This window comes from Pleurodeles waltl, chromosome 7 (genome assembly GCF_031143425.1).
Source record: "Pleurodeles waltl isolate 20211129_DDA chromosome 7, aPleWal1.hap1.20221129, whole genome shotgun sequence".
In the NCBI taxonomy this organism is placed as follows: Eukaryota; Metazoa; Chordata; class Amphibia; order Caudata; family Salamandridae; genus Pleurodeles; species Pleurodeles waltl.
In genome coordinates, this window is record NC_090446.1 from 963,873,070 (window position 1) to 963,894,877 (window position 21,808).

The following is a 21,808-nucleotide window of genomic DNA, read 5'->3' on the forward strand; positions in this document are numbered from 1 at the left end:
ATTGTATAACATAACATAACACAACATAGCATAACATAACATTACACAACACAACATAACACAGCATAGCATAACATAACACAACATAGCATACCATAACATAACACAATATAACACAGCATAGCAAAACATAACATAATACAACATAGCATAACATAACACAAAATAACGCAGCGTAGAATAACATACCACAACATAACACAACAGTGCTCTTTGTACAATAAGCATCAAATAAAATACCTAAGTACCTGAAAAAAGGGACTATTAGAATACGAATTCCTCCAATATGGACATTTTTGGTCTTAGTTAACTTAGGACCACAGTTCAGGACAAATGATATCAGGTGATTGACCTTAAGATTTAATTTACTCATGAAATTGCCAAAGTCGGTTAATAGATTTTGTAGACCATTTGTGGTTAATGCCAGGAGAATCTGCATGCATGTGTGCCAACTCATTGAATGTCTTTACTATATGACTCTAAAAAGGTGCCCAAAGAGTTAATATATAATAAAAACAGAAACGGGGTTAAGATGCATCCCTATCGTTTGCCTCTAGAGACCCTAAAAGGTTTAGTACACTCCCCGGCAAGAGTATAGCGCACCTTAGTAGATGTATTACTATGAAGGTACTAACATGTGGGATCAATTCCTGCCTGACCCATTAAGGTCCACTAAATTGGAAGCACAGGAGAGGTCCATGAAAGCTATGTGCAGGGCACCTCTCCTGGCTTTGACATATTTTCCCCAAATAAGAGTCAGGTTTAAAGCCTGCTCTACAGTCCCTAAACTGGACCTAACCCATATTGTAATGGGGAAAAAAGGATGTTGATTCAGCCCAGGTCTCTAATGTATCTAAAATTACCCTTCTTAGGATCTTTACTATTGGGTATAACAGGGACTGGGCGGTAGCAAGAGGGCATGTTTCAATCTCCTGTTTTAAATATAGGTACTATAATGGCCTCTTTCCATGAGTCTTTTAGATTTCCTTTAACTGCTGCCCTCAGAACACTGGTCAGCAACGGGGCGCAAAGATAAATATTATATTTAAACAAATCAATTGGTACCCCGTCTGGGCTTCGGGCTTTACCTTTTGCTGTTCCCTGGATTGCTTTTACAACTGCTGCGTAATTCACAAGGTCAGCTGGCCAGTCTTCAGTGGCCACAAGAGGTAAGAGACCCAAAACATTCCTTTGATCTACTGAAGCATCTTCAGAATTAAAAATGGATGTGAAATGATTAGTCCAATCCTGAGCACTAATATAGCACTCAATTCTAGAGGAAAAGTCTTTAGTAAAAAGACGCAGATTAACAATCTCCCAGAAAAGTTAGCTATCCCTTAGGGCTGCCGCTTTTTCTAAATCCTCCCAGGCCTTAGTCCACAGATCTCTTTTCCTTTTAAAAAGAGCTTGCTTATAAGCTCGTCTGGTCCTTTTAATAGCTTCTAAATTGCGAGGTATGTGGGAAGTGGCCTTTTTTGGTGCCTTAAGTGCTATTGTAAACTCGTGGCTGAACCAAGATTTCACTGGGCGCTCCCTTGGTGATTTATGTAAAGTTAAATTTCGTGCAATAGTACAGCAAATGTTATTAAAACTCTCCAGGAGCTCTCCAGGGAGCCTATCCACTTACAAACAACAGGACAAACCATTCATTATTGTAATAAGATTATTAGTAAAATCTTGCAGATTAATGTTACTCCTCTTTAAGCGCACCCCACCATTAACCATATAGCCTATTGGCAGCTTATTTACCTCCATCGGCTCCTCATCGCGATGGTCATCCAAACAAACATGGACACTAAACGGTAGGGGGTATACTTCAAAGAGACCCAGTCTACTTGCCAAATCAGTAGACATAAGCAAAAAATAAATCGTGCTGCCCTCACCCCTCCCTATGTAGGAGTAGTGTCACTTTGCCCAAAAATATCTGTGCCATCAACCACGTTGTAAGCCAAAAATTACTTTGTTTATTGCTTCACCATAAGAGGGGTGTCAGAAGTGACCATTAGTAGCCCCCTCTACTTCAGGAAACGTACAAATACATTCTGCACTGTACTGATGTTTAGTGATGTTGAAATTCCTTGCCCAAATTTTAGAGGGGGAGGCTTCCTCTAATCTATTATGAAATTTCAAAAAGCAGCTTCCCCAAATCCTCTACTATCTCAGCTGTCTGTTAGGCAAAGTCATTATAATAAAAAACACTATCCTTTTGTAAGTGTAGAATTTGGAAATTAGGGGGAGCTACCACAAGCATTACCTTGAAAGTGGTCAATGAGCAGGTAACAAAAACTGCGAAACCTCCCTTTCCTCTCCCAGTTGGCGACGGTATAGTGGCTGAGCAATAGGATGTACATCCATTTAGAGACACAGGGCTCACAGCTCGTTTCCTGGCAAAATATAATGCCATATTTAGCTATACAGTTCAACCGTTCCTCATTAGAAAGTTTATCACAAATCCCTGCAATATTCCATGATAAAAGTTGTAGACTCTGTCCGCACTCTGTACTCCTCATGGCCTGAGCAGTGTATGGTGGGGTGTCACAGGAACGTTGAGAAGAGGGCGAGACAGTGAGAGAGCTCTCCACCACACCAGAGAGAACCCTTTCTTCCTGCACTGTTGACAGGACAGAATGTCAGTGATTGTCTGATAAACCTGACAGGGCCTCAAATCGATTGGGATGGGCTCATGGAGCTCACAGTGCCGGCCTGTACACTTCCCTGTTGCACTTATAAACATTATCCTGCCTTACTTTAGCCAGCACACTCGATGACGGGGGTAGAATAAACCCAAGTGTCTTGCCTGTATTGTAGTACTATTTGTGTTTGTATAATTTAAACACAAGAGTAGGAATGAATGCACCCAGGGTCCTTGAAATTTAACGCCACACAGTCTTCTTCAATGGATTTTGGCACGTGACCAATCCATCTAACTCCTAGCGCCTTGATTAATTTATTAAATAGTTTTGGATAGGCGCCAGAGTATTTCCTGCACCAAAATGCAGCTTTGTTCATCAAACTCTGAGGATCCTCATATGTATCAGCTGCCAAGGGCAGAACACCTACTAACACCAATGTATAAGAAGTGCTTTCCGGGGGGGGGGGAGGTATAAACAGTTAGAGGTCACTTTAAGCTTTGCATGGATGACAGGTTGCCGAAGATCCAGTAAGGATTTTGCCCTACTTTGATGGCTCAGATCAACCTTCTGGGGCAAAGTACACAGCCCCACCCTATGGCTAGCATCACTCCAGGGCCCTAGGCTGCTGGAGGAATTGGGGTTAGGGGTGGCCCTATCAACTTGCGAGAAGCCCACGTTGTCACAACCGACAGCTAATGGCTCCTTGGTATGATTAACATCACGGACATCTCCCTGCCTTGACCCTAGGAATAACCTCTGCTGGACACATTTATCAGTGACCCAAGATGGTTCTCAAGCTTTCTCATGCGTTTCAGTATCAGATCTAAAGCATCAATAATTAATTTCCCAATGCTTGATAGCAATTACTCCTGAGAGAATGTCCCCCAACTAGCCCGGGATTCTCCACAAGTACCTCCTTACTACAATAGGGGGAATTATTAGTGGGGACATATTTTTGTCTCTTAGATCTTGTATTGATCTCTTCTCTTTTTCTTTCCCGTTTTGAGATTTAGGAACCACACCCTCTCCTCTGGCCTGAGACGTTGTTATCGGAGAGGTAGTGAATTATATATAGAATCTTCACACCCCACAGTAGGGGAAAGTGGGAGCGCACGTTGGGCCACCCCAGATACCCCACCTGCGCCCCCTGCAGCGAGGCCGAGGGTGAAGGGAAAATACAAGGCAGGGGTGGGGATGAAGATAAGGGTAAGCTTCTCTCAGCCAGTTCATTCTCGTTAGCCAAAACGCCCACATCTCTTTGTAAAAAGCCATCCAGCGTTGTATTGGCAGGGTTAAACTTGAGCCCCCGCTACAGTCTTAAGTTTGCCCATATTAAGTATTTATTAGATTGCCCGACCAACAGCCTGTAATCCAACTGCAGACCAGCCAAGGTGTACAATTAGCCGCTGGAGCAGCTTAAAAGCCGAAAGGAACGTTGGAGGTTGGAGTCCCTCTCCACCAGTCAGCTGGGCAACAGCAGCACAATATAACACAACATAGGATAGCATAACAGAACACAGCATAGCATAACATAACACAATATAACACAACATAGCATAACACAACATAACAGAACATAGCATAGCATAAAATAATGCAATATAACACAGCATAGCATGACATAACATATTATAACACAACATAGCATAACATAACACATTACAATACACAACATAGCATAACATAGCATAGCATAACACAGCATAACATAACATAGCATAATATAAAACAACATAGCATATCATAGCATAACACAACATAAGACAACATAGCATAGCATAACATAACACAACATACAACATAGCATAGCATAACATAACACAACATAACATAGCATAACATAACACTACATAACACAACAAAACATAACACAAGATAGCATAACATAACACAACATAGCATAACATAACACAATATAACACAGCATAGTACAGCATAACAAAACACAATATATTACAACATAGCATACAACATAGCATAACATGACATAACACAAGATAGCATAGCAAAACATAACACAACATAGCATAGCATAACACAACATAAAATAGCACAACACAACATAGCATAACATAACACAACATAGCATTGCATAACATAATTTAACACAACATAGCATAGCATAACATAACACAAAATAACATAGCATAACATAACACAACATAGCATAACATAACACAACAAAGCATGGCATAACATAACACAACATACCATAGCATAACATAAGACAATATAACACAACATAGCATACCATAGCATAACACAACAAAGCATAACGTAACACAACATAACGCAACATAGCATAACATAACACAACATAGCCTAGGAGAACACAACATAAGACAACATAGCCTATCATAGCAAAACATAAGACAGCACAACACAGCATAGCACAACATAACACAACATAACATAAAACATAAGACAACACAGCCTAGCATAGCATAACAAAACATAAGACAACATAGCATAGCATAACATAACACAACATACAACATAGCATAGCCTTAAAATAACACAACATAGCATAACACAACAAAACATAGAATAACATAACACAACCTAACCCGCATAATTCCACGCGACACCACATACATACCCTCCATTCCAAATCACATGGGTAAAAAACATTGTCATTTACAACGTAACTCTAGCAAATGCGAGACCGATATCATTGCAAATGCTTGTTCTGACTGTCCTTACTCCATTGGGCCAGTGTAGAGGCTTGGCTTCGATAGTGATGGAGTAATCAGCGCCATAGTGAAACCTATGGTCCCCCACATCAAAATCTGGCGGGAGAACCATTATCTTGGCAGTATAGATACTCCAATGTAATTATCTTGGAGTACCTTTACCACCAAGATATACATCTGGCCCTTAGGCCTTTAAGTCCCAATCCACCACAGAAGTACACTTCTAAAAAACCCCAGGACCTCATGGGAGACACTTAGAAACTCACAGGGTGTCAAGTGTAGGCCAACAGCATGATCCGATCCAGGTCCATTTGCCAAAGGTCAGCTGGGCAGTTGCCTGAAAAGCCTCTTGTACCTTGTTGTATCCCTGTAGCATGAACAAAAAGTCAACTTTATGATCTGCGGAGTCCACTCCTTTGTTCTGGATACAAAAGGGATCAGGTGAGTACTTCAGGGCTCCTCCGGGGCCACATACAGCAGGTCCACTCCTCTTATCTTCTTCCTGAAGTGCAAAGGTGTTCTGAGGTGGGTGTCTTTGGTTGCCACATTTATACCTGGCACTAGCTAGAGGATGGGAATTACTCCTGGACAACCTGGACAACGGGTTAAAGTCCCCAGGGCAAACTCTACTTTGGGCAATTTCAAGAAACTCCGGGCACACTAAACTTGGGCTCTGAGGGCTAGGAGATGTGAGTGAGGAGTGAATTTCAGTTATCCTAGTGTACTCTCATATCTACCACTAAAATTCCGTTTGGGCATTCACCGTACCCACAATAAACCCAGAGACAGAGATGTGATAGGCCAAGAGCTTAGTCCTCCAGCCACCAAGAATTAGATAAACAAGAATGGTCTTGGTATCCTGTTCTCTTCCTTTGAAATAATGTAGAGGCTCCACAGACCTGTGAAGCAGAATGTGACACTATGCTGTCCAAAGGACTCCCCAAGCCCCACCCTGCATATTCTGGTGAGCATAGAGTAGTCATCTCTGCCCATTTTGGTTAACCTATTGTTTGCTGCTGGGATGCATTTACACTTTTTTCACACCTATTTACAGGCTAATCACTGACTGGAAGCTGGCAGAGAATTATGCTATTTAAACTTCTGACAGTTAAGACATTGAAAGGGTAACTTTTCAAAAGTCACATTTCCTTAATATTTATTCAAATCGAACTTCACAATTGAATTGGATTGTTAATAAGTACAAAATATAGCAGTTTATCTTTCTAGCTACTCCCATTTCTGAGATACTGTATTAGGATTTTTAATATGTAATTTGGTTTTCTACATAGGATAGCTAGGACTACCTCAGTGACAAATAGCTTCTGGGTGGTAGTGTGAAAGACACTGTAAGGACATGTTAGCATTCAATTTCTAAATGTCCTGTTTCTAAATACTATGTACCCTGTCATGTGGGTTACAAGACCTACATTGGAGTGAGTTATTAATATTTAAAAGGGGATTGACATATGAAAAGGGTTCATTTTGACAGTCAAATCACAGTTTTTACACTGCCACATTCACGCTACAATTGTAGGCCCGAAGCCATGTTTTCTCTGCTACTGTAGCAGATACCACAACAGATGCTACAGTTCTCTACTGGGTTTTAACTTCCAGGCTCTTTGTATACTTTGCACCATATACTAGGGACTTAAAAACAGGTTACATATAGCAATTAGGAATATGCCAATTCAACCATGTTTAAAGGAGGAGCACAGGTATTTTACCACTGGTTAACAGAGTTAAAGTCCAGCAGGTTCTAAAGCCAGCAAAAATATAGGATCCAACATACGCAAAAAAATCAGGGGTGACCATGTAGAATAGGTGGACTTCCTGCAGGAATGATTTTGATATCTGTAAGCCTGAATCACAAATATGTTGCACACATAATTAGAGTTTAGGTGCACAAAAAGTAATTTGTGAGAAAGCATGCCTTTATCCTGGTCTACAAAATCAGTATCAGTCTACACAGGCACCCAAAGATCAAAAATGAGTGCTCTTGACAAGCGGTTACTAATGCAGATAGGAGAGGACGATAAAGGGGGTCTTGAAGGATGCTGGTCATAGAAACTTATAAATGAATAGGTACCGAGAAACATTTGCATTAATTTCGTGCCTTGAAAATCATGTAAATCTACTGCAAAGGCTTAAGTGATTTTCCACATTGGAACAGAGAACAAAATATCCCAATTTTTCAGTGGGTGCAGGATTTAGTGTTCTCCAGCATGAAAGAAAGAATCACAGTGGAGTAAGAAAGACAGCAGCAAGCACTGGAAATGCAAATGAGTCTGGCTTATAAGTAAATAAATAGTTAATTGCCTGTCTGTAGCAACAGTTTTGTGGCTTGAATAATTACTGGTTTCACATATTGTGCATTATTCTACCATTTAGTAGTTGGGGCGGAATCTGTCCCTAATTTCTTTTCTTTTGGGTATTGACCAGAAAGTAGACAGTGCCATGTCACTGCAGAGTCAAACATAAGCCTACAGTGTCCCAGTGCTGGTTGCCATCTTCAGATTCTTTTTTCTCCCCATTTGGTGACTCATGTCTTTTAGGGTTTGCCTTGACCCTTTTTGACTAACCATACACTTTAATTGGGTTTTCAAGCTGCAAAACCGTTGTTAAAGCTAAGTAACCTTTCCCTTTTTCAACATTAATCTTTTCTGGGTTCACATGCTATGCATGCTGTTATAAATGGGGTCTCTAGTTGGCAGTGGTTTGCACCCTGTCCAAGTAGGGACCCTCACTCTAGTGAGGGTAAGGGAGCCACATAGCTAAAATAACCCCTGCTCACCCCCTTGGTAGCTTGGCACGAGCACTCAGGGTTATGTACACACACGCAATAACACAGTGAAAACACCACACAAATACTCAAGACCAGTTTAGAAAAATAGCCAATATTTATCTGAGTAAACCAAGACCAAAACAACAAAAATCCAACATACACAAGTAAATATATCGCTTTTTAAAGGTTTCAATGAGTCTTAATCCATAGGACTCAATAGTTGTATATGTTTAGCACAAAGTACCTGGGATGCATCAAAACAAAGACGATGCAGGCCGCAGGGGAAGTGAGCTGCAGAAAAGCAATGCAATGCGTCAGTTCCTTGCTGCGCAAGGACGGTGATGCGTCAATTCTTTCCTCGCAGGAGAGGCAATGCATCGGTTCCTTATTGGCAGGGGGAGGTGATGCGTCGATTCTTTCCTTGCAAGAAAGGCTATGCGTTGATTTCCAGACACGCAGCCTCGGTTCCTTACTGAGGTGCAGGGTTGATGAGAAATTGATGCCCCGGGATGATGCGTGGAAAATCCAGATGCGCTGTGTTGATGGAGCTGCAGCGAAATAGGCGCTGCATTGACTCTCCAGCCACAGGACAAGTGCTGCTTTAATTTTTCTGCTGCAGGGCATGGATTTTCTCCTTCAGATCACCAGCTTACACTTCCAAGGGCCCAGCGACTGGAGTTGGCACCATTTTGCAAGTCAGGATGCTCAGCAGAAGAGCCTATGCACTGGCAGGTGAAATCTTTGATGTCCCTGAGATTTCTTAACAGGAGGCAAGTTCAGTTCATGCATTCGGGGAACCTTGGAAAGCAGGATGTAGAAATCACAGTCCAGTCCTTTCACTCCCAGGACAGAAGCAGCAGGCCAGAACAACAAAGCATCAGCCAGAGTGGCAGTCCTTTCTACAGCATTCAGCTCTTCTTCCTGGCAGAATGTCCTCATTCCAGAAGTATTATAACATTGTGGTGTCAGAGTTCCAGTACGTATACCCATTTCTGTTCTTGAAGTAGGCAACCTTCAAAGAGAAGTCTTTGTAGTGCACAAGACCCTGCATTTCACTGCCCTGACCCCAGACACACTCCAGGGGGTTAGAGATTGTTTTGTATAAGGTCAGGCAAGTGCAAGTGTCAGCTCCCCCCACCACTCTAGCTCAGGAAGACCTATCAGGAAATCCAGGGCACACCTCAGCTCCCTCTGAGTGGCTGTCTAGAGTGAATTCACAAGCAGTCCAACTGTCATCCTGACCCCAAACGTGCATTCCACAGACAGGCAGAGGCACAGAACGGTTAAACAAGAAAATGCCCACTTTCTTACAAACCTACAATTCAAAAACCAACTTCACCAAAAGTTGTATCTTTAATTTGTGAGTTCAGACACCCCAAACTCTATACCGCGATCTGCATCTGCTCTCAATGGGGGATTACACTAAAAGGATATTTCAAGGCAATCCCCATGTTACCCTATGGGAGAGATAGTCCTTGCCATAGTGAAAAACAAATTTAGCAGTATTTCACTATCAGGACATGTACTCCCCACCAGTACATGCCCTACCTTTCAAATACACTGCACACTGCCCATCGGGCTGTCTTGGACCTACCTTAGTTATGACTTACATGTAGTAAAAGGGAAGATTTGAACCCGGCAAGTGGGTGCACTTGCCAGGTCCAATGGCATTCTAAAACTGCACACACAGACGCTGCAGTGGCAGGTCTGAGACATGTTTGTCGGGCTACTCATGAGGGTGGCACAATCAGTGCTGCAGGCCCACTGGTAGCATTTGATTTACAGGCCCTAGGCATACCTGGTGCACTATGTTAGGGACTTTCTAGTAAATCAAATAAACCAATCATGGAGAAACCAATCATCAATATATTTTAGACAGACAGCATATGCCATTTAGCACTGGTTAGCAATGGTAAAGTGCCCACAATCCTAAAGCCAACAAAGACAGGTCAGAAGAAATAGGAGGAAGAGCGCAAAAAGTTTGGGGATAACACTGCAAAAAAAGCCATATACAAGACATACATTATGTAGCAGTATTAGACCTATGTGAGAGGATAGACTGAACTGCATCTATGGTTCAAAAAGATACCTCAAGACATTCTGCCCCACTTCAGCCTTCCCGTACACATAAATATCCACACATTAATGTTTGGAAATTGTATAGATTGATGACCATGTTGTGGTCATGCATATCTCTTTAATGGAGATATTTGATGTGCAGGCTAGAATATCCCCCTTTTACCTGGTGGAATGTGCAGATCTTTCTGTGATAAAGCTTAGCAGGTCTGAACGGTTAAAATTACCCATCTTGTAATGGTACTTTTTGACATCAGTAGATCTCGATTGCTGGTGTATACGAAACAAAGGGCCAGATGTATCATCACGGCCCTTTGCGATTCGGAAATAGCGATTTTTAAGAAATCGCTATTTCAGACTCGCAAAGTGCCATGTATCACATTTGCGAATCGGTAATAGCGATTTCTTAAAAATCGCAAATGCTATTACCGATTCGCAAATTGCGATACCGGCCCCATTTGCAGCTATGGGCCTGTTGGCCCATATCTGTGAATTTTTTGCATTTCCAAAATTGTGATTTCTGAACCAGAAATCGCAATTTTGGAAATGCAAAACCCCAGGGTGCTGGGGGGCTAAGGCCCCCTCTGCTGCACCCCAAAATATTTTTGGGGGACATGTAAGGTGCACACATGCCAAAAGGGCATGTGTGCTTTACATGTACGATTTAAAAATGCATATTAAATGAATTTTTAAATTTTGCACATGGTTACCACCAAGTTCAGCTTGGTGGTAATTAGCGATTCCTAAATGCCAAAATCTCATTTAGGAATGGCTTCATACATGTGCTAAGAAATCACAAATAAGAAATCCTTATTTGCGATTTCTAATTTAGAGAGTCGCAATTTGCGACTCTCTAAACAGTGTCGCAATTTTAAGGAATCGCTATTTTAGCGATTCCTTAAAATTGCATTCCGAATGTATTTTATGCATTCTGAAATGGCATTTTGCATTCGCAAACGGGCATTCGCACCGTTTGCAAATGCAAAATGCTTTCATACATCTGGCCCACAGTTTTGCTTGCTTTTCCTTAATAGTTTTGTTCCCTGTAAGTAGTATGTTGCTGTTCTTCTTACATCTAACATATGTAGTGCTGTTTCTTCCTGTAGTTTTGGTTCTTGAAATAAATTCCAGCACTTGTACTGACTAATTTACATAATAATGTTTACTAACTTTAGGATAAGTGGGGCTTAGTTCTATTAACAACCCTATCCTTGTGACTTCAAAAGTATGGATATTAGGCGCTTGCAATTAGCTCATTTTGCCTAAATGGTGTGATCCTAACTAAGATTGCAGTGTTGATTGTCAAAAATTGGGGTCCTGTTTTGTTCAGTAAGTCAAGGGGGTTATCGTAAGTTGTGTCAATAACGGTTTGGAGGTTCCACACTGGTGTGTGTGTCAAAATTGGTGGTGAAACTCTCTTCACTGTCTCAAGCAATCTTTAATTACAGGTGTGGCAAAAAGCTTCTCTCCTGAGGATCTCCTGGTGTAAGCCGATATGTCTATTAAATGGATTGCTAAGAAAGCTTTTCATCTAGCATGTGTATCAGGTATCTGACGATGGTTGTGTCCCTGGTTACACTACATAGCTGGTTTCCCTTCCTGCACCAGTAAACATACCTGATCCACTTGGCTGCAAAGCTTTTGCATATGGCTAGTCTCCTCTTTAGTGCTTACATGCACCTGTCAGGAAGACCTCTCTGGTCAAACTGTAGTTCTTCAGGAGTCATGCTGCTAGACTGATCCGAACTCAGGGTGGGATGCCTGTCCTTCCTTTAGTGTTAACTAGTTCTGAAATACTTGAAGGTAAAAAATATATATTTGTAACAAGTATAAATTGTACAGCACCAATATTGAAACTGCTACACTGTAACCATGTCAGCAGTCCATACAATATTCATACCTTTCCCTCCTAATGCACCATCTCTGTTTACAGCACTAGAATTTAATGTACATGCTTAATCCATACAGTCAAATTACCTAGTAGGAGATTGGATTACAGCTCATCCCTCCAGTCTGAAGGTATTTTGGCCTGCTCTTTACAGTATTTTTGACAGGTCACTTCAGCTGATAGAAGTTATGCTTTTGGTGGGTCCCAGAAGTTGCAAGGCCTGAATAGTCAGAAGTAACATGTCGGAGCATGACTTTATGAGTTCACTACAAAACACCATGCCTTGCTTCTAGTCCTTTAGGGTGGGCTGCAGCTTTCCTCGTGCATCTCACCACAAGTCTCTGCTTGGTCCCAGGGCCATGGCCACAAAGCAACCATAGATTTCGTTAGCCCTGCTGTTAGTCCTGACAGCCTTGGGGTGGTCATCCCCCAACTTTTTGCATGCCTCCCTCCACTTTTTTGACACTGTTTTTGCTGTTTATATGACTCTGCACACTTTACCACTGCTAATCCCTTAAACATGGTAACATTGGTTCATCCCCAGTTGGCATATTTAATTTACTTATAAGTCTCTAGTAAAGTGCAATACATGTGCCAATGACTTGTAAATTAAATGCTACTAGTGGACCTGCAGCACTGATTGTGCCACCCACATAAGTAGCCCCTTAACCATGTCTCAGGCCTGCCATTACAAGGCCTGTGTGTGCAGATTCACTGCCACTCCAACTTGGCATTTAAAGGTACTTGCCAAGCCTTAAAAACACCCCTTTGTCTACATATAAGTCACCCCTAAGGTAGGCCCTACGTAACGCATAGGGCAGGGTGCTATGTAGGTAAAAGACAGGAAATGTACATATGTGTTTTATATGTCCTGGTAGTGGAAACCCCCTAAATTTGTTTTCCACTACTGTGAGGCCTGCTCCTTTCATAGACTAGTATCATGACTGCCCTCATATCATTTTTGAGTGATAGATTCTGATCTGAAAGAGGTAACCAGGTCATATTTAGAATGTCCATATGGTAATAGAAAATCCTGCTTATTGGTGAGGTTGGTTTTAATATTACTATTTTAGAAATGCCACATTTGGAAAGTGAGCATTTCTCTGCACTTATAACCATCTGTGCCTTACAGCCTGTCTCCAATCAACTTCTGGTCTGTGCTGGTTGACAGCTCCTGTGTGCATTTCACCCAGACAACCACAAACACAGGACATTCAGTCACATCTGCATTCATCTGCATACTGAATGGGTCTTCCTGAGCTAGAAGGGTGGAGGGCCTGACACTTACATTTCAAAGGCCAGTGGCCTGCCCTCACGTAATGGACTGATAACCCCCCACTGGGACCCTGGCAGACAGGACTGGGGTGAAAGGAGAACTTGTGCATTTAAAAACCACTCTTTGAAGTCTCCCCCCACTTCAAAGACATTTTTGGATAATTATATATATACTGGGTCTCTGACCCCACCAATTCAGACACTTCTAGACCTGCACCTGAACTCTGTCAGAAGACCTGCCTGGCTGCCCAAAGGACTCCCTGGACTACTTTGCTGCAAAGGACTGCTGCCCTGCTGCTCTGTTGGCCTCGGACTGTGCTGGAAGGACTCTGCCGTTTCCCAAAAGTGCTCCTGAAGGGCTTTGATTGAGCTTGCTTCCTGTTCTGAAGTCTCAGGAACAGCAAAGACTTTAACTACTAGCTTTTTACTAGTACCCGACTCCAGGGACTCCGGAATGCCTTCAGCGACCCCAGCGATGCCACAGCCTGCTCCAGCTTTATGGACCTTTATGGACACTCAGGGTCATCACAACACTGCGAAGTCGACATATCATGTCCTGACGGACCGGAACCACTGACCCCGCCAGGTCACAAGGAATTGACGCATCGCGGACGATGACGCATCATCTCCCCCTGCATCCGAACAGAAGCAACGCCTCACCTCCACCTGCTTCAGAGGGCGGAGCCGACGCCTCTTTCCTCAGAAGCCGTAAGGGACTGACAACCCGCCGACTCCATCGATGCCTCTTTCTGACTCCGTGCGACGTCCTTGTTCTTCGTTTTCAAAAGGTACTATGCCTAGAGGTCCATGTGACTCCGTGACCGGCACCAGTGGTGTCAGATTGTTGGGAACGACTCCATCAATGATGCCGTGATAGTCCTAGTTGGAGCTACTGTGTTTTCTAGGTGCTTTAGTTGGATTTAATCATTAAAAATTCATAATGTTGCTTGTGTACATTGGATTTTCATTGTTTCAACAGTATTTTCTTTTGATAAATAGTCTAAATTTTTCTAAACCTATTTGGTGGCTTTTTGTGGTGTTTTTCACTGTGTTATTGTATAAAGTTCTGCACAAATACTTTACACATTGCCTTCTAAGTTAAGCCTGACTGCTCAGTGCCAAGCTACCGGAGGGTGGGCACAGGATAGTTTGGATTGTGTTGTGACTTACCCTGACGAGGATTGTGGGGTGGCCAGCAGCAACATTCCAAGCATATTTTCAGTTGTATCAGTGGTGACTGCCAGTGAACAGGGGTGGTGGGGGAAATAAAAAAATAAAAAAAAATAAAAAAATAAACACTTACCTTTTTCCTCTGGAGACAGGCTTGTCTTCTCCGTTCTCCTCGTCCTGGAAACACACAGGCTCCCAGACTCCCCTCAGCCAATCACAAACCTGCTGTCATCAGCATGACAGCAGCATTGTGATTGGTGTGAGTGGCCTGCTTCAGCGCTCACAGAAGGAGTAAAAGGCCTGTGCACTTTCTACAGCCGGGAAGATAAATGCAATGTGTGCATGTGTATTTGGCTGGTCCATCATGGCTAGCCAAACACACATGCGCACCTTTGGTGCACAAACCACTCCTCCTTCCAGCCCTGCCCCACCCTAAGCTGGCTCAGCTGAAAAATTATAATGATAATAACGCTTTGTTATTATAATTTTTATTTTTCCTTCTGCTAAAACCAATGGGGTGACACTCCTCCGCCTTAGCAGAGGACCTGCCCCTGAGTTGTACCCTAAACCTACACCCAGTATTCAGCAATATCCAGGTTTTCCCTAAGTGTCGGAACCCTGTCAGTTCATGTTTACATCTTCAGCAAGAGTCTGAGTGCTCATCATCATATTTGGCAATGAGCACTGGAGTGACATATATTGTGGGTAGGTATTTGAAGTGTATTAGTTTGTTTCTACTGTTGAATGGTGTTGATGTGCTACCTCTTAGGGTGTCTGGGACGGTGTTCACCTCAAGAATTATGAGGTAATGTGTCCCTAGAGATAGCATTCAAAATATAATTCCAAGATACAACGAACAAGAAAGGACTGGTTCAAAAATGGAGTTCAAGATCAGAAATGTATGGAAAACCATTAAGGTTTATTAACATTTGAAGTGTAATACAGAAATTGGAAAACTGAAAATGTAGCAGTAATTCCCATTAAATCTGTTAAAACACATAGGAGACATTTGTCTTGAAGGCTCTCAGTTATAGGAATAATGTAATAATAAGCAAAAACCAGAAAAATAGACTAAGGGCATGATTTAGACTTTGGCAGATTGGAAGCTCGTCACAAATGTGACGGATATCCCATCTGCCGTTTTACAGGTGCCATAGGATATAATGCACTTTCAATACTTGTAACAGAGTATTCGTCCGCCAAAGCGCTATGTGCAGCAACTCAACATTAAATCAGATGGCATCCTTAGTATAGATCCAAAATTATCTAGCTCACCCACAAATTCAAGGGTTTGCATAGCAATTTTCAGCATAATAAATCATGGAAACTGCAAAATCAGCATGGTTTGAGCATCATTACCTCAAATCAAATTTCATATTTGTAAAACATCACATAACTCTACTCTCTTAGTACCAATCCATTACATAAATACTGACTCGCCCCTTCTGACAATTGTGAATGAATGCAACACAGTGTGCTAGCAGGAAGAACCCTGGGAAGTAGTAAGCGGCTTCCTCCAGCAAGAACAATATGTCATTCAAAAGAAACGGTGCACAACTTGTCATGTGTGGTATCAAGCGAGAAACATAAACACACAATGAGCATCATGATACGGCAGCCATTTTAACAAAGGTAGCGTCAAGGCCTAGCGGAGACCTAATTTAGTCTCAGATAGAAAATATGTTAAAGCACATCTTAATGGTTTTGTTTCAGTTTTAATAGCTCCATGTTTATACATAAGTGTGAATTCAAATGTAGAATATTAATATTAATACACATATACACTGCAGCGGGCACTGTAAATCTGAAGGGGAGAGGTGGGTGGGGGGTGGTATTGGGAGGAATAAAAAAATATTTTTAAAAACGTACCTTTTCCTGTTGCTGCCGCCTCCTGCCGCCTATCTCCTCTGCTCTTCTTCTGGTGTTCCAGCATTCACTGGGACACCAGCACAGACTCACCATCAATCCTGGCCCTGCTTTCATGCTAAACCTAGCATGAAATCAGCATCAGGATTGGTCGGAGTGGCTTGGACTGATGCTCAGACACTGATCTGTGGTCTGCGCAGTTTCTCCAGCCCGGCTGTTTAACACAGTCGGATTGGAGAAACCTAAGTGTGCATGTGTGTTTGGCCGGCCTAAGAAAGCCGGCCAAACACACATGCGCACTTACATGTGATCCCTCCTTTCCATCTCCCCACTCCCGCAGCCCAGCCCCGTTCCTTCCTTCACATGGAGCTGGCTGAGCCAGCAGCTGAAATATAAAACAATAAAGAAATATCATTTTATTTTTCAGCTCCTGGCTTAGCCAGGGGGGTGACGCTTCTTCGCCATTGCGAAGGAGCCACCCCTGCTTATACAGCTGTAATGTGGAAAACCTCCACAATGGCATGTGCTTAACGTTTATGCTTAATTTCTCTGCAACAATATTTCCAGATGGCATGTGCCAAACAAAGGCCAATGGTCAGCCAGTGGTGTTTGGCCTTTGCTGCCTCCATAGGACTCGCCTGGCTAACTTTAGCATATAAGTATGACTATTGTAGTAGGACTGTCCTTCTTTATTACCTCAGTTAGGCTATAGCAGACTTTTGGTGGCTGTAGAAATGTCTCCCATGCAACCTCAGATGCAAGTCTCACTCTGTGGAATGCCTAAATCTCTTGCAATGTGGCCCGCCCCTCTAAATTCTTGTTGTGATTTATATTTATTCTCCAGGAAAAGTTCACCCAGTCCATTTAATCCCAGTTGTTCGAGCGTGGCATGAACACTAGCTTCACATGTAAGGGCCAGGCAGAGATTGTTTTATGTGTGGGTTAGCGGAGTAAAGTTGCAGTTGTAATAAACATTCGAGCAATATCATGCCATACAAATAGTGTAGTATGGGCAGTGTGTATTTTCTCTCACAGAGGGTAAGGATTGGCACGTGCCAGCATTATACATGATCCCTCAGATACCAGCTTTATGCCAGTGTGATGTGGTTACAATGAGGGGAAGGGTGGTACCAATAATGCACATGATGTGCTTGGGCAGCCATGTAATTAATATACTTGCGGGTCCGGACCGCCAGTCCTCCCTTCTCTAATGGTCAGGTCATTATATCCCACCTAACTCGCGCCCCTCCGCCCACCCATACCAGACTAAGCACCATGCGATTTAATTTTGTGAAAAAAATGTGGTTAAGGGGATGGGGATATTAATAAACAAGTATAGGAGATCCAGTATCACAATCATTTCAATCCTGGAGATGCATCCTGCCATTGCGAGACGATTACTCTCCATCGTTCTGTTTGTGCATCTAAAGTTGCAATAATTTGGCCATACTTTTCCATCATCATTACTTCCACTTCCCTGCTTATATGAATTCCAAGGGGTTCGATGAAGTCAGGCCTTCACTGTACCGGGTAGTCAAGTCTGAACGGTACTGGGGTTCTCGTTAATAGCTACAGTTCCGAATTGTCCCAGTTTAACAATCCCGAGAGGAGAGCCCTCCAAATCGAATGGTCTCACCCACTGTGTACTTAACGTTTTCAGCAGGTTTGTGCAGGTAAATCAGTACGTGATCGTCCACTTCTAACGATACTGTCAGAAGTTTAGCCACACGAGAATATATATACATTATGGGAGGTCAGGATATGGGTTCATTAGTGGATTTCTCCTTAAATGGATGAAGGCTCTTGCTCACCAAAGTGGCATGCTTCATCATCAGCCCACCCTCACCACAAATACCACATTTCTGGAGAACGTGCCTGGCTCCACTTTCTTATTTTTTGAATTCTTATACGTATTGCTTCTTAGTTGGTAAGAGTATTGGGACCCTAACTAAAAAGGAGAGTTACAAATGCTAGCATTTTATTGTTGCTTCACATTCGCATCAATAAAACCAGGAAAAATGCAAGGGTGACGTTAATCCTAAATCCTTGGCGCTAGATTGAAGTAGTCAACATGTTTCTGCCCATAGCTGTAAGGCCTCTACTTGTCCAGGGCATTCATCAGGATGGGGTCACCTATTAGTTCACTCACTACTAATATTTCTACAAGGTCCTATGCCATAATAAAGAAGATGAAATTATTTTATCTCTTACATTTGCGTGTTATAGTCACACTTAGGAGAAAGAGTGGACATATCACTGCTGTGCAGTCTTCCGGGAATTTCTGGAACATCTGTTTTTTTTAGGGTACTTGTAATCCAGCACACAACCACACTTTATTAGAAGACATTTATTCAATTTGAACCCAACACCAAGCAGAGCCTACAGAGTTAAAAGCAAGTCTGTTGTCTTCTATATAGAGTTCTCCACAACAAAATTATGTACGAGCCACCTGGTTCAAATAGGTTCACTGGTGGTACCTAAAAGTTAGTCAGATAGAGTTACTAGCTTACGTATTGCTTCTCAGTTCTTTCATGTATTGAAATAGTGAGTCGCTTATCTCTATAGCGGGCATGGGCGGCTGAATATTACCATATTAAAATTTCAAAAGTCAGGAAATATTACATTGTTGGAGCTATAACGTCGCCGTATCATATGAAAAAAGCAAGTAGCAGCCATCTTGAAGAGATTTTTTTCTTTTTAGAAATCCTTGGATCTCCATTTGAGTCATTGTAGTGAGGACTGAATGCAGACATTACAAATCTTCACCTGGTAGTTTGATCGATTAATAATAGGTCATTGAATGCTTTATGTGAAATTAATAAACTACTATTTCTATTCAAACCATGCAGTGCACTAAGTAAGTGTTAATTGGTTCAATTCAGAATTGTCATTAAGGCCATTTAGGTGTGTTCCCAATCTGTACAGCAATTGCTGTTCAAACTTATAAAGGGTATGTTTTCCAGACCTAGGGACACTCTCAATAACAGTCCAGTATAGGCATCTTCAAAATGGCCCATTAGTTTGAAATTGTATACAATTGTATATAAATTTCGAAGTTGACTTTTCTGATTTTATGTTATTACAATGTTTTCTTTTTCCTGCTTGTCATGCCAATGAGTATGTAGCCTTTTAACTCCACAGCGGTTACTCATCGTGACGTTTACCCAGCAGTCTTTACCAGGCAGGTAAGTACATTTATTGGGCGTTTTCTTTCACCAAGAATCCTTTACCACACAGTACTTTACTCTGCAGGTAGGTAGATATTTTTTTGAAATAAAATTATTCTAATAATATTTTAAAAAGGTAAAAGCTCAGGTAGATGTAAAGGAAGGTTAGTACTGATTTTTGGATTAATGAGTGGGTAGAGTTAAAGGGAAGGAAGGGTGATTTTGGGGTTAGCGGTGGGTATCGGTAAAGATGATTTTAGGGTCGGTAGAGGTAAAAGGGGGTAAGGGTGGTTTTAGGGTTTATGGGTGGGTCGTAAGAGAAATTTTAGGGTTAAGGTTCACGTAGAGGTGAAGCGTGATAAGGCAGATTTTAGGGGTTGAGGTAGATAGAGGCAATGGGGGGTAAGGATAAGTTTAGGTTTTAGGGATGAGTAGACATAAAGGAACATAAGGGAGATTTTAGGATTTAGGGGTGGGTAGAGGTGTAGAGTGGTGAAGGTGATTTCAGGGTTTAGGGTTGGGTAGCAGTAAAGTGAGGTAGGGTGGGTTTAAACTAAAAAGGAGGGGGGCAAGGTTATCCACCAAAAAAGGAAAAGGGGACTGGAGAGGATCACCCCAAATAAACATACACACACACATATAATATTATGTGTGTGTGGTTTTATATATGTATATATATATACATATATATATATAACACAATTTCCCCATGCAATTTCTATAGGGATTTTTGAACAACACCAGAGCCCAAACTGATGAATGAAATTACGCCAAGTTTGGCAGAAAGCTAGAATTTTACTCAGAAGGTGTGTTTCATGTAATTTGGTGTAATCAGTTCAGTAGTTTGTTTGAAATTCAGGTTTAAAGTGTATGTTTACATGGACAATTGGGTCTGCAGGATTCTTGTGGGAGTCCCACAAGCACACAACTTTAAATAATAAAGCAATCTGATTGGCAGAGAGTGCCTATTTTGCCATTCGCCATGTCACTCTGCTGGAGCATGAAGCTCCTGCAAGTTCTACAGGAGCTCATGCTGTGATGGGCTGGCAGCAACATGAGCAGAAATTATATGGCCGCCGTGTCAGGCCACGTGGACTCTTTCCCCTGACCTGAAAATTAAAGAAAAACCTCACCTTCGACACACACTGCTTATGACCTCACATTCTACATCACTCATGATATGTTCTATGGCATCACTGATAACATCGCTGATGACATCTGAAATTACATCATTGATGACAACACTGTGCATGGTGAGGGCTCAAGTTAGTTTCTTGAAATAACTATAATGGGTGAATTTCAGTATTTTTATAGTTTAAATGCTACATTTCACCTAAATATAATATTACTTTAACCTTTGGTTTTGTCAGTGCATTTCTGATGCTTTCTAATAGAAAGTACCTAAGTATAACATTATTTTAACCTTTGTTTTTTAAAGTTAATATATAAATATAATTATATTTCAGACTTTAAAATGGAGGGTAAAGACTTGTTGTAAAGCTCTGTGTAGTATTGCAACATGTTGTAAAGGTCAATGTGTTGTAATGTCCACGGAGTAAAGACCCGAGTTGTAACGTGTGATATTAATGCCAAGCAACTGAAGTGTACAGGGGCACAGAAGCAGGAAAATTACAGAGCCTGTATCACAGTTCATAAAAGATCTTTGTTCCCATGGGAAAGGCAGACTCAGTTTAAGAGAATTGGTATGTTTAGTGTACTTGTATATACTGCAGTTACCGCAAGGGAAATGGCAAATAAAGGTGGAAGTAATCACAATGTATTTTGAGCTCAAGTCTTATTGAATTTTGTGGTCTTGTATGAATCAATAATTTGTACAGATTTGCATGTTTATCGGAATCTTTTTATTCTCAATAGACAAATTTGAGCTGTACTGTTTTTGCCAGAATTTTGGCTTGTGCATCAAAGGGGACAAGATGCAAATGTATGCAGTTTCTTCTGAGTGTCTGAACGGGAGATTGTTTATAAAGTCTTAAGAATAGTGGCTGACATACTGTAGTAAACAATTTTTATCCTGAGTTTTTTGTAAACTTCTCTTAATAGTTTTCCAGTAGCAGATTTTATCATGAAGTGTAAAAATTCTATCTTGATATTGCAACTTTGTTGGGTGAAGAATAAACCAAGATTGTTGTGTAGCCAATGTATAATGCTTTTAGCTGGTGTAATATCGACTTCCAGCTAATAAAGATATCAGCAATATATATTTTCCACATTTTTAGATTCATTGCAAAAGGGTTGGT